General features: G+C 39.5%; 1 long non-coding RNA gene across 2 annotated transcripts; it reads left to right on the forward strand.

The window, feature by feature from the left end:
• The first annotated feature begins 7,076 nt into the window (after positions 1-7,076).
• Positions 7,077-10,581, forward strand: LOC117879557. Of its 2 annotated transcripts, XR_004646304.1 has the most exons (3): positions 7,077-7,287; positions 7,455-7,508; positions 10,070-10,581. It is a non-coding gene; the product is annotated as an uncharacterized LOC117879557 (long non-coding RNA). The 2 variants fall into 2 exon arrangements; XR_004646303.1 differs by having other exon boundaries at positions 7,077-7,508.
• Positions 10,582-10,969: the final 388 nt, after the last annotated feature.

Consider the following 10,969-nt stretch of genomic DNA (forward strand, 5'->3'; position numbering starts at 1 on the left):
ATAGAACTGTAACATCTTGACAGTGGTATTGCACATGATATAGAAAATAGGATTAAAATAATTACATTCTCTGCACCTTCTTCAATATCAAAGCTACATTTCAAATGCCCTCCCTGAATTGGTTCTGAAGGCCACTATCCAAAGTCAACCTCTTTAAAATGCCCTTCTACCAAGGCACCTGTAAGTAGTGAGTCAACCATATATTAGATTTTTAATCATTGATTTTACATATCTATTAAACCAATTAGCTGTCCACGTGCCTTCACTGGGTCACTACGTAATACTATTAACTGTGACCACTGCCTTTCCTCCTCCACTCCCTTTTTACCCTGCCAAATTTTGCCCTTTCTTTACATCATGTGACATTAGGTCTTGGTATTGCAAAGACTTACACATGTGCCTGTTTTTAAGGGGACTAGTCATATACTTAAAGTTAAGCATCAACATGATTCTTTGCAGGATCAGGGCCTTAGGCTATAAACTTTTCATGGCTATAAAAGAATAATGAAGAATAAAGAGTGGCTTTTGCTCACCTTTATATAGTGAGAGAAGACAGACAATATAAAGTGTTTTACATAAAGTTACATATTTTGAAATAAATTCTTCCCTTGTTATCTTGGCAACTCCTCCATTGACTTTTTGCCAGATTACCAGTATCAGCATGCCACTTTCTTTGTGCTATGACGGAACAAATATTTGCACAGATTGTTAAGTATACTTTTTGTAAAACTAAAAAGAAGCAAATATGGGGTTACCAGAGGATATGGAGAGAGTTAATTTTCCAGTCTCTGAGAAATAGTCTTTGGCATATATTTTGAAACAAAGATATTTTTGGCTAATTCCATTAGAACATACCAGATGCTTCTTATTTGGTTTAATATTGAATAAACCCAGGTTTCTGCTCTCCTGCTGGATGTTTTGCTTTAGACTCAACAACTGTTGAGCCCAGACATTAGAGCAATTAGCAAAAATTGTCAGGGCCTAGGTTTCAGTACACTATTGCAAACAAATACACACCCATTTAGTGTGCATGCTTATGGCATGTGTGTTTAACGTGTGGTTTGCATGCAAATAGGGCTAGACAGAGACCTATGAGGCTATGTACCAAATGCATGCAAAGTGGTCATACATTGGCATGCTGACCCTAAGGGACAGATTTTTGAAGGTAATCTACTTTCCAAAATAATTTTACAATGGGCCAAATTCAGCTCATACATTCAGATATGAACATCCTATTGAAATTCATGGGAGTTGCAGGTGTGCATGTGTGGGTAGGACTTGGCAGAAGACTAGATGCACATTTGCAACTATAAATACAAAGAAGGATCCTGCTTGTCCCATTGCAGACCATTGTTCTGGTACTAAATGAAACATCAATTGTACAATGCTCTAAAGTATTTTGTCTCTATGGGCATATGTCTGTAGTAGGAAAACTAATATGGGCAGAAATAATCTTGAATGTGCATCAGTAGTAGGTAGATTGAACTCTGAAATAAAACTCAAATAATTCATCGCTATTGGATGACAAATTTCTTTTAAAAGAAACTATGATTTTGGGAGGGAAGGGAAGGGAGAGGAATAATTTAGACCCAAATGTGGTTATTATTGATAGTGACATGAAGGGGAAAACAGAGAAACAACCAGATTCTCTCTTTCCAAAAGTCAAATCCTAAACTTAGCATTAAGTCAGACAAGTCTATTGTATCAGATACTGATAGGTTTAGGCTGAATCATGGACACATCTGTATATATATATACTAAATACAGCAGCTGAAGACATAGCCATACATCCTGAGGAGAACACTTCATACCCATATGATGAAGCTGTGTGAAGTTGTAAAGAGCAGGACTGATCCCTTAAAGGACTGACCAATATAACTTTTTGTCCTGGCATTTTTTTGTAAATTGGGCTTATTGAGGATCACAGTTTATCCCCCAAAATAAGGAACAAAGGAACATAGAAAGGAATGGGGATAGGGAGAGAAATGCAAAGAGGCTGGGGAAGAAGCAAAGATCAGGAGAAAGATTCAAGGGGAAGAGAAGGAGGAAGACAAGAGATGTGTCAAACACTTCATGAAGTCTATTGAGGATATCACCAGTGCTATCAATTTGCCACGAAAGTCACTCAGATACCACAGTGATGGGTGGAGTATAAAATTCTTGGTAGACAGAAACAAAGGAAATTGCCATATTGGAACAGGGAGTCCAGTATTCTGTCTCCAACTGTAGTTTTACCTATTTGCTAGCTCAATCTTGTTAGCATTGCAATTAAAGAGAGTTTAGTAGCCCTTCATTAGGATGGAAGTGAGTAAGAGAATTGAAAAGATGGAAAAAGTAGGGAAGGAAGAAAAGAACTAAAAGGAAGAACTACAACAAAAAGAAAATAACCTATCAGTAATGCCTGGCTGGAGACATGCATGCAGGGGATGGACAGTAAAAAGAGATCACTGTCTTTGCTACCAGTGAATGACAAACCTTGTTCCTGCACAAGAGTTAGAGGTGGCTTAGGTTGAGCCATGGGCACATCTGTATTTACACTAGATACAGTGGTTGTCATTGCAGAGTCAACATTTTCTCAATGGCGCGTTTACCACTCCTGTACCATACATAAAAGAGGCCCATACTCTGAACATATAGAAGTAAGTAGAGCGTTCAGTTGGAAGCAGTAACCGAGAGATCAAGTTTCTATTCCTGATTCTGTTATTAATTCAGTGTGACCTTACAACTCCTGAAGTGACCAAGGAGGAGTACTGCCAGGTGTGCTGAGTTCTATTTCCTGAAGCCTCCTCCCAGTAAGCTGTAGCTGCCATTCCAAACATGGCCACTGAAAAAGCCAAATTCAGCCTATTTAGGGCTTTGTAAATGAGGATCTGGAGTTGGATGGGTAGTCAGTGTAAAGTTTGAAGTGTTGGTGAGATGTGTTCTCAATGATTATTTAGTCATAGTGACAATAATATGCTAAGCACTTTACACAACAGACAGGGATATTCTCTGCCCTGAGAAAACTGCCATAAGGACACAAGTGAGAGCTACAAAGAGTACATGCGGCTCGGGGGGGAGATGATCAGAGAGTGCTTGCTTAGTTATGCATCTGCTTGTTCCAGGAGTATGTAGGTGCTGCATGCCAGCCAGGTTTAAGTTCCTTGGAGTTTCATGGTTCTCTCTCTCATATAATACATTATGATGGTCTATACATGGGATGGGTGGGAATAAAAGCATGGATCACAGTGATTAGATCACCACCTGGGGGTGGGATAGGTGAGTGAATGCAATCTCCTTCACATTGCACCCAGACTCTGCAATCCCCGATTTTTGAGTATCTGCCAGATTATAACAGTAGATAGGGCCATACTATTTTAGGCTGAAACCAGATTAGATGGAAGTGGTGATGATAGTTAAGGAGAAAAGCTCTAGGGATGGCGTGTAAGTTTAACCAGTCTTTGTCCATAATGCTCTTGCAATGATTGGATCAATCACTGCTTCTGGACTCCTAGGTGGCAGCTGTGACATGTAGTGTTTTATCATTTTGATTGGCCTGGAGGTTCCAACCCATCCTCTCCAATAGAGACCTCACCACGGCAAAACCTTTCATAACTTCCAGGCTAGATTACTGCAGCATGCTCTCCTTGATCCTACTTTTGAAAGCTTCTAGAAGTTCCGGCTGGTGCACAATGCAACAGATCATCTCGAGTGGAACTAGTCATTATGACTATGTAATATTAGTGCTCCATGCTCTGCACTAGCTACCTATTCACTTTCAGGAGCATTTCAGGGTGTTGGTTATGAATGGTAAAGCCCTAAATGGCTTGACATCCAGTTGTGAGATGATGCCTCTTTATGTCCCATTACACTCATAGGATCCCAAGAGTTGGGAGGGGAGTGAGGGATAGCTCAGTGGTTTGAGGATTGCCTGCTAAACCCAGGGTTGTGAGTTCAATCCTTGAGGGGGCCACTTAGGGATCTAGGGCAAAATCAGTACTTCGTCCTGCTAGTGAAGGTAGGGGGCTGGACTTGATGACCTTTCAAGGTCCCTTCCAATTCTAGGAGATGGGATATCTCCATTAATTTATATTTATTTATTTTTAAGAGTTGCTCTTGGTTTCTGGAGATGGGTGGAAGGAGAGGAGTAGGAGGTGATTAGGCACTTTGGGGAGGACAGGTGGTTGAACTACTAGTTTCCCTCATCCAAGATGTTCTGATTTTTCTTCTATTCTATATAGGTTCTTATACTGCCATCATCACCATAGTATCTGAGCCCCTTCCAATAGTGCATAAAGCATTACACATTTTTTCCAATGTAGGTTTTTGTTTTCTTTTTTCTAATATACTCACTGTTCTGTGGGTATGTTAGAGCAGGCAGGATCAAAGTAGTACTTTTTGCACATGGTGCGGAAGGTGGTAAGGTTTGTGATGGCCCTTTGGTTCTGTGGGAGTTCATTCCACACCCTCAGACTGGCCCATGAGAAAGCTCTGTCTCCTGAACAGATGAGCTTTACCCTTGTGGTAGAAACATCCATTGTGCCTGAGGATTACACAGCTATTCACCACAGTCTTCATTCCAGAACTTTAGGCTATATTCTAGGTATCCTGGGTCCAGGTCATTGAGTGCCTTGAAGAAAAGGACAAAGATCTTGACCTTTCTATGGGAAGCCAGCATAGAGAGGAGAGAACAGGTCTGACTTTCTCACAGTAGCCTGTGTTGCTGATGAAATGCACTGCAAGCAGTTGGTACTAGCTGGAGTTTCCTAAGGGATGATGGCTTCATGTCCAGGTTTATTACTTTGCTGTAGTCCAGATGGGAGATAATGAAGACATGAATAACTGAGGCCAGGTCATCATCCACAGGATGGGACAGAATTCACTAGCCAACTGGAGATCATAGAAAGTGTTACTTGCAGATGCTGCTATCTGAAAGCAGAGAGACAGTTAGGAATGCAAGAGGCCTCCTAAACTATGGTCTGAATTGACCAACTGTGGGTGGGCACCTTCAACCAAAGGACAATGCATCGTGGCTGTATATTCTTCAAAATGCTTTCCTCTGTCTACCTGAATAACTTCTCTCTTTCTCGGGTTCCCCTTCAGCCAACTGTTCTTCATCCATAGGCACTGGACTATCTTGGGACTAGTGGTATCTGGCGAAGGACAGATATAGTTGCGATTCCTTTCTTCCCACCCTTCCTTTGCTGCAAGTTGCATAGTGAGTTAAGGTAGAAGATACTCTTCCCTGCCCTCCACAGGCCTGGATCCTAGTCCCCAGACCCTTGATCAGCACTGCTCTTGTTAGAGCTGGCTGGAAAAATGAGATTTTATCCCACAGAATTTTCATGAGAAAGATCCTACTTCAAAATTTTCCCATAGGAAAATAAAAAAAGTCCATGGGAAAACTTCATATGAAAGGATGTAAAGGAAAAAAAAAAAACGTTTTCCACGGAGGAGAGCGAGCAGCTGAGGTTTGGTAGAGAGCAGCCATTAGTGACCACATGGCAAATACAAAGAAAAACACGTTGTGTTCTAGGTTTAGATGACAATACACAGATTAAATTAAAAACCAAACAGAGGATGTGAATGTGCACGTTGCATACAGGGAATATCTGTGTTAGACACTGCTGTTCGGAGATCAAGTGCCCTTTTAGATCTAGAGAGATGAGTGGAATAAACATATGCTGGGGAACCAAGAGCTACTGAGTTCTAATCATTACTCCAACTCCATCTTTGGCCTTGGGCAAGTCTTAACCTCTCTATTCTCAGCTTCCTCATCTGGAAACTGGGGTAACAGCCTCTCTCACATGGGAGTTGTAGAGATTAATTAGCAGGTGTTCCTAACATGCTTTCAGTGTAAGTGCTAAGTACTAAATGTACCACCACAAGAATCTTCCTCAAATCCTTTTCTTTGAAACGGGTAATTTTCACTTCAGTTAAATATGGTTCAAAATGATATGGAAAAAAAAAAAGTTTGTATTATTCACTTGACTTCATTCTGCCTGGTGCTTAGAGCCATGATGATGAGCAGTGACCACATCAGATCCACCTCAGCCAAAAGCAGAGTTTCAATAAGATTGTGTTCAGAAGAGTCACAGTGGCAGAGGGTTAAGTGGCCCCAGCAAAAGTAGCCAATAGGAAAACATGTCACAGGGCCAGGGCCGGCTCCAGGCATCAGCGTAGCAAGCTGCTGGTTGGGGCGGCACATGGAAGGGGGCGGCACGTCCGGCTCTTAGGTGGCAAGTCCCTCAGTCCCTCTCGGTGGGAAGGACCTGCCGTCGAATTGCCACCGAAGAAGCGGCGGCGGTAGAGTCGTGGCGGAAGTGCCGCATATTGTGACTTTTGGGGGTGGGGGGGCTGCTTGGGGTGGCAAAAACACTGGAGCCGGCCCTGCACAGGGCAGGACTAAGGGGAGGAAAAAGGTAATCAAAGTGACAGAAAGGCAAAGACCTTAAGCTTGGCACAGATGACTAAAATATCCCCCAGTAAAACACAAGTAGGTTTTCCCTTTCTCTCCTGGAGTTTTGGAGACTCTCCCTTTCACTTTGATTTCAAACCATTCAAAAATCAAACAAAGGGGAAGCTACAAACAACTGGTTCCCAGGCTTTTTCTTACCTCAAGGAAATCTGGCCCAATATTCTGTCTTGCCAAATAGATGAAGAGTGCATAGTCAGAGCTTCACCCTATTGTTCCTTCCCTGTTGTCCAGGCAGGCAGGCTGTGGTTCTCAGGCATCTGGGATTCCTCTAGGCTTACAAGAGAGATTCTCCCACAACCAGCTGTCTGAAGGCCACTGCTTCCTTTTTGTTTTCTGTTCACCTGCTGAAGCATAACATTCTGGAGAGTTTTATAGGATTGAGCCTATTTGCAGGCCCTTCCCAGGACCGAGTGTGGCATTTGCACTTCCCAATCACATGAGGCCTTTCAGGTGGGAGAAGTAATAGAAACTAAAGGAGAGGGAAATGGAAAGTCTTACAGGGTGCATTAATCAGGGGGGGAAAGTAGGACTAGAAAGTATCAGAGGGGTAGCCGTGTTAGTCTGAATCTGTAAAAAGCAACAGAGGGTCCTGTGGCACCTTTAAGACTAACAGAAGTATTGGAGCATAAGCTTTCGTGGGTGAATGCCCACTTCATCAGATGCAAGACTTAAGTGTTACTGCAATTCCTTCTGATAAGGGCAATTTCTACCATTTGGGGCAGTGGAGATACTGTTGCTCCTGACATTTGAGTCTGTTTCACTGTCTCCCTTGTTCTCAGACAACAGTTACTGAGTTTGACAGCTATCACTTCTCCCTGAATTGTTTTAAAGTTAAGCAATGAAAACTTAGATTTTAATGTTTGGGATTCTGTTTATCAGTTAGATAAGAGACCTGACATTTATTACCCTTATCAGCATAGATTGCATGAGGATTCCCTACACTACAAGTCAATTACCTAGCTAGTAAAGCATTAACTTTCTTTTCTTGACTTTACAGGTGCAAACAACCAAAAGAGCGGATCCCAATGAGCTACGGAACATATTTTTGCAGGTAAACTGATTTATTTGATTGACAGTTATTTCTTTAAGGGTATGTCTTCTCTACCAATGTTAAAGCGCTGCCACGGAAGCGTTTTAACGTGATTGTGTAGTCGCGGCACCAGCCCAGCGCTGTAAAAAACCACCCCCATGAGGGGAGTAGCTACCAGCTCTTGGAGTGCGGCTCCCCAGCGCTGGTACACTGTCTACACTGCCACTACAGTGCTGAAACGTGCATCGCTCAGGGGGGTATTTTTTCTCATCCCTGTGTGAGAAAGTTTCAGAGCTGTAAAGTAGCAATGTAGACAAGGCCTAACCCTTGATATGCTAGAGAGGGGTGGTTGCCATGGGGAGTGGTTACTATGGCAGGGCAATTGCTACGGGGGAATGGTTGGTATGTCAAAGTATGTGACACACATTTTGTCACACTCAGATCTTTAAAGTTCACATTATTTATATTGTATGTCAAAAGACCCTTTTAGGTTTGAGTGGCATTAAGGTAAACTGATACTGAAACAAGTTAGGTCTTAATACTTCTTTCCTTCAAATATTTTTGAAATAGTTACAACATTTCCTCTATAGCACAAAAACAAAACCCCAAACCCTAAGCTGCATTATTTTTTAAGTTATACTTTTCAAGATAATAAAAAAGCTCTACTTTGAAAGTGGTTTTATACTGTAGATTTTACTTTAAGGATTTTTCTGATTCTCTTATAAAAAGGTTGGACTATAGTTAAGAGTCGTAAAAAAAATCTATAGTGTGTGTGTGTGTGTGTACACTGGTCTATTTACATCATGTCACTTTCTTAGTATAGGGTTCCCAAATTGGTATGTTTATATTGAATTACTGGAAGCTTTTTCTCCACTCCTCTCTGATTTCCCTCAAGCCGTCAGAAACATAATTCTAAAAGGAAAACACAAAATTATGAAAGTAAGATTTTGTAACAAGATTGATGTGATCAAATGTGGGGCAGTGTCTTTGGTCCTTGATTGTGTCTCTTAATATTTTAAATATCTTTCCATGTAAAAAGGATATTTCCCTTACAGTCAGAAATTCTCAAGTAAAACACTTTAGCTAGAATACAAGAAATGAAAGTAATTTTAAATGAAGGAGTTCCACTGGAAATAAGACTGTAATAACACAAGTCACTTTTATGTCTCCCTTGACATATGCCCTTTGATGCTGTATTAGCACATCTGGGAACTTGATAAGCAGCCAAGAGACCCTTTTGGCTGAGAGAACTAATTATATCTAACCATCACATTTTTTCATAGATGGTTAATTTGAATACAGGAGTGGGTGCTAAAAATTGTAATGTTATATTCAAATGATTGTCTAATTTTTTAATATCTGATATACCATGTAAAGTTTTTTTCTCCCGGCCCCCAGCATAAAAGCATAAACTGGAGGTGTAATAGTTAGTCTTAAAGAGTAAGATAGTTAAGTATTAATTTATTGAAGTGCAAATGAGTATCAGATATCTAAAAGATGTTTTATTGGCTTGTGGACTTCTGCTAGTTAAACAGACCGTCAAACAAACATTTTGCCAGTCATACACAAGACTTGAAACATGACTGGGTTGTTTTCTGACATTTGACGTATTTAACTTTTTGCATAATCTTATTCTGTTCAACTGGAATGTTCTGTATAATGCAGAGCATATGTGATTCTTGTCTTATGTTGTGTTTTGAAGTAGGAGTTTTTGTTGCTGAAATGAAGTAAATTATTTGAAGTCATGTATGTAGTATTTTTTATCCTTACAGTGATGCTAAATCTGTAAGTTCTCGATATGAAGTTAAATATTTTACTGGCAGGTAGGCAGTTTGTTTGTTTTTAAAAAGTCTTAATTCCACAAGTTCTACAACAGATATGCAGACCACTTTGTTTTGTGCACATGAGAAATGAAGATGTAATGGCCGCCATATTATTTTTCTTGCATATCTGAAACTTGCAATAAAAAATCTATAGGAACTTAAACATTTTAAATTGTTTAATATTTAGAGGTACATCAAATTAAGAAAAAGTTATGGGCATAGAAAGAGATCTTCTTGTGTTTCTTTTTGATAATTTGGCAAATTACACAAGTTTGAAATCCTGTTCATGCAATGTTGGTAGGTTATAAATAAACTTACCGTATTTATAATTTTGTTTATCACAACAGAAACCTACCAGACAAAAACAAATAGAACTTTGTTGAGAAATATTGTTAGTGTTACAACACATTTCATAGGTCAGATATGTTGTGCTCTTTGCTGAGAGTGCAAGTCTGTTCCATGTTGTTCAGCTAAAGGGCGTGCATTCCTGCCTAAATTTGGCTTCCCTTGAAAATAGACACAAGAACGATGTGGATCATGAAGAGGAATAGAGTTCATATGTTCACCTTGCACTGTGGTACAGGGTGTCCTTATCCTTCCTCCTGTTCACATGATACATTCTACTAAATGTTACCATCCAATTCACATTAATATATTAGTGTGTATGCTGTGCATATATTATCAGAATTTCTGAAACTTGGTGTAAGATTTTATTGTTTAAATTATTAAAGTGTTAGCAGTAAATCTTTTTATTTTTAGAGAGCAAAAGCTTAAAGGAACAAAACAAAGGAGAAGTTGAAATGGAGAGCAGGAGGGACACAGATCTCTTTAGGACAGTGTTTATCTAATTTCCTGGTGAACCTCCATTTTTTTTTCTTAGAGGAGATGCAGTTAAATGTGGAAAGTATCTGGTTGAATGAGTCCCTGTCGGTTGAACCCAAAATGGAACTGAATCAGCAAGAAGGAAAAAGGAACGTTACCCTTTTCTATTTATTTAAAACGCAGTACCATTTTTTTCCATTAAAAGTCCATTTTCTCAAATCCATTGCACCTGATTTAATGAGAATGATGAGAGGGATACCAGTGAATTTTTTCTTCTGTAAAAGATAAAATTTGGAGGGCTAGGGGAAATATTAGTTTAGGTTGAAAACCAATGTGATGACATCTAACTGTATGTTAAAAAGACAGACTGTGCTTAGCTTAGACATGTTATGTTGTGGTGATAGAAAACAAGATGTTCAAATTAATTAAATGCTCAGTTTTGAATTATCCTTTTTATGTGTGATAAGAATTCTCTTTTGCAAAGAAATAATTTGGAATTGAAGAATCAATTTTTAATTTTAGTATAAAGTTTAATGTGTAATAAAGTAAATTTATTTTAATTTTGGGGTAAATTAAATAACTTCTTAATAAAATATAGATAAATATAAGAGTGTATGTGTGTGTGTGTGTGTGTGTATATATATAATCTCTCTCTATCCGAGTTTAGTCAAACATTTTATTTTTTTCATGCTAAGAGATACTTGCCTTATAGGTTGCATCGCAGAAAGGTCACTTGGGGCCAGATACTATGAATTTATAAATACATGTCAAAAGTGAAAGGCTTACCTACTTTGTCACTCCTTATTATGTTGGCTTTTTTGCCAGCACCTTTTCTAA

Source organism: Trachemys scripta, chromosome 6 (assembly GCF_013100865.1).
Source record: "Trachemys scripta elegans isolate TJP31775 chromosome 6, CAS_Tse_1.0, whole genome shotgun sequence".
Lineage (NCBI taxonomy): Eukaryota > Metazoa > Chordata > Testudines > Emydidae > Trachemys > Trachemys scripta.